Source organism: Carlito syrichta, unplaced genomic scaffold, assembly GCF_000164805.1.
Source record: "Carlito syrichta isolate Samal-C Ts95f unplaced genomic scaffold, Tarsius_syrichta-2.0.1 Scaffold302841, whole genome shotgun sequence".
Lineage (NCBI taxonomy): Eukaryota > Metazoa > Chordata > Mammalia > Primates > Tarsiidae > Carlito > Carlito syrichta.
In genome coordinates this window covers 374,850-378,161 of record NW_007246937.1, presented here as the reverse complement: position 1 = coordinate 378,161, position 3,312 = coordinate 374,850, and the positions used below count along the sequence as shown (strand labels likewise).

Sequence of the window (3,312 nt, the reverse complement as noted above, 5' to 3'; positions counted from 1 at the left end):
CTTCTCTTGTCTACCTAAGGTGACTTAGCTAAAATTTCTCTTAGCTCTCTGGGCAACAATTAATCTAAACAACTCTCCCTCATATAAACTACAAATTCTCTGAGGTCAGGAACATGGTTTGCCTTACTCCTTATTATATTGTGGAGATGGGGTAATGTAAAATTTTAAATAGGGTGGCCAACCTAAGCTTCATTGAGAAGGTGACATTTGACAAAGACATGAGGGAGATGAGGAAGCTTGCTGTGTAGCTATCTGGGGGCTGAGAAGAGGGAGACATTCAGGTCTAGCTGGGGCACACCTGAAGTGTCTGTGGAAAGGCAAGGGAGCCAGGTAAGCAAGGGGAAGAGTGGAAGGTGAGGGCTTGTGGCCGGCTGAGGAACGCATAGGAAACCATCCAAGGTTGGCTAACTTCTCTTTTAACTTCCACAGTGATGGCAGTTTTAGGCAATGACAGTGATTATCCAAACATTCAGTTATTGAGCACTCACTGCCAAACTCTTTATACTTTATTTTTCCCTAATAACGACAACAGAAGTTACTGTCCCCATCTTAGAGAAGTGAAAACTGAGGCTCCAGGAGGTTACGAATTTTTTTCGGGTCACTTGCGTGGTGGTGGTGGCGGGGAATATCAAAGTTACCTCTGGCTTCAAAACCTGAGTGCTTAATTCCCTTACAACCCTGATGGGTGAGAGGAACCCCTTTGTTTTTTCCAAAGTCCACCAGGGGAGGTAGGCTTTCCAGTACCTGGGGGAGGTTGTTTCTTGGGACTTTCTGTGATGAGAGGTGGTTCTAGAGCGATGTGGGATACCACTAGCTCTAAGCACCCCAGACATGCATGTGTAACCCCCACCTGAGGATTAGGGATCAGGAAGTATGCACACCAAGTCCCCCACCCTTAGGAAATGAAGCTGGTGCCTGCCATTGTCACCTAGTTGTGGTTTTTCATCTGGCCCTGGAAGTTACCTCCTCTCTTCTGTCCCAACCCTCATCTCTTTTCATTTCTCACCACAGGGTACATGTTGTAAAGCTCAAAGGAGGGAATGGGTACAAAACACTTTGTAAACTGTAAGGGATGTTTTGATGTGAAAAGGTGTTGTTCTCCTTACAATCCTCTATCAGTCTCCCCCCAGCTCATCCCAGGGTCAGACTGTGAACAAACTCCACTTTATAACTCTACTTCCCTGACCCTCAAATTAAAAAAAAAAAAAAATCCACAGGTGAATCAGCTAGACCGGGGGTTAAGAGAAAATTTTTACTTTTCCTCTACAGAACCTCAGAGGTAAAAACTCTACAAAAAGTTCCTTCCAAGTGTGACTATTCATAGAACTAAAAAAGACAAAAAACAAGACCTGAGGGGGTAGGGTTGGGAAGGCAAGAAAAGAACAGTCAAGGTGCATCCGATCATAACCAACACACACTCCCTTTGACCAGCGGGAAAAACCAAGCAAAGCTATGTAATTATAAAACCACAACCCATTGGTACACAGGCATGCAGGAGTACAACACCCTGAGAATCTCTGGTGATGGGGTGAAAGGGACTCACCTTTCCGCAGTGGGAAAGACTAGGTCCTTGAGTGACCCAGATCCATGGAAGAAGCACCTGGCCCTGAGCGGCGGCGGGTCCCCACGTGCGTGGCCCCCAGGGCTCCCCCAGCCGCGCTTTGTGCAGACCAGGGGCGGGGACGCGTGTCTGCGCGCGGGAGAGGCGGGTGACAGTAGGCAGGCTGTGGCCAGAGCAGCCAGCTTTGGCTGGCTTATATAGCGAGCTCCTTCCTCTGTAACGGGACGCCTCGCCTCCAGACATCCTTTCCCACTTTTTCAGTTGGCGAATTAAAGGAACAGCCCTCCCAGCGGAACAGGGTTAGCTCATGAAAGACGCACTCGCTGCTGGCTCTCGGCCAGGGAAGGAACGTATTTGCATACAATTTATGGCGAAAGTAGGAATTCCCCCCCTCCCCCCGCGCCTCCTGCCCCTTCAATCACAGGAGTTGTTAGTGAAGTATGATTCTTGCTTTGCTCCCCAAAACGCGTGCTCTTATTGTGAGCCGGGATCCCGGCGGGCGAGAGCACGCAGGATGGGCAGCCCTAGCTCCGGCGCTCTACCCGGGTGAGCTGGAAACGCGACCCGGGCATGCCCGGGATCTGGGCGGCAGCTGCTCAGTGGCACCTCAGGGATAGCCCAGGGGCTGAGCCGAGTTCCTGGAAAGAGGAGATAAAGCCCTTCAAAAGCCTGGGGCGTCTCGGGTTTACTCTGGGCCAGCAAGGCGATAACCCAGGATTAGTTCTCGGCAGGTGGGGCCCATCCTGGGAGCACAGATCAGTCCTGGTTTTCTTATGTGGGAGCCAGCTTTTCCCAGCTGCCCGGAGGCATCTTTGTTTCAGCCCCAGTGCCCTACAGGGGAGCGGCTCTGACATTGTTCATGCCCCGCTTAAGTGGCGCGGGACTTCTCAGCTGGATCTTCTGGAGGAACAGTTTCTGAGGTTTTCCCTCAGTGCTGAAAGGGTGTCCCCATTTCTTTAAAGAAAAGTAATACTAATTTTAAAAGGTAACAACTTAATCTTTGAGCCATAAGCTGCGCCTTTGCTTTCCAGCCTGGAGTGGATTGTTTCCAAGCTCTGAGTCATCCATTCGTTTGGTGGTTAGCATGCATGGAGTATCCGCAGGGCACAAAGGGGCATTTAAGGGAGTGAGGAAGTAGCACTTCACCCATGCCTGAGGGATGTCTAGTTTTGTGGCGGCACAGAGCAGTTTGTGATAGTGGGGGGAAATGAAACATCACCTCACCTGTAGCCAACTGTAACCCGAGTGCCCCCCACCCTTATTAAGTCTACATTAGGTGTCGCGCAGGGTCCTTTAAGAATGCTATCTCATTACATCTTCGCGACCACTGAGTATGATAGACACAAGTATCTACTGCTTACAGATGAAGAAACTGAGGTTGAGAGAAGTAATGTAACGTCCCCAAGGGAGCACACCTGGGAAGCATTTAGATTACAACACTGTGCTCCATAGTTCTTTCCATTACACATTACTGTTCAGGAATAAGGCATGATGATATTTAAACTATATTTTATGCTCTATTGGATTGGGACACCCTTTTTTATAGAAATCACTACCATATTTGAATATGGAAAATATATTTCTTTGTTCTGTGAAGATCATTAGAAGTGATTTTTAAAATTAACTACTAAGTGTGGAGGTCCCAATTATTCACTTATCTTTTTTATACTAAGTGATATCATCCCACAGTTGTTGTTATTGCTGTGGGCCTCAGTTTCCTTATCTGGAAAAAAGGCAAAACAAGGTTAGGT

The 3,312-nt window shown here is 48.3% G+C and overlaps 1 protein-coding gene across 1 annotated transcript in view; it reads right to left on the bottom strand.

The window, feature by feature from the left end:
• The window catches only part of TNC (tenascin C), a 100,094-nt gene extending 98,262 nt beyond the window's left edge, over positions 1–1,832 (bottom strand). The window contains exon 1 of the mRNA XM_008057170.2: positions 1,544–1,832. The gene's annotated coding sequence lies outside the window, so the exon portion shown is untranslated. The remainder of the gene's footprint in view (positions 1–1,543) is intronic.
• Positions 1,833–3,312: the final 1,480 nt, after the last annotated feature.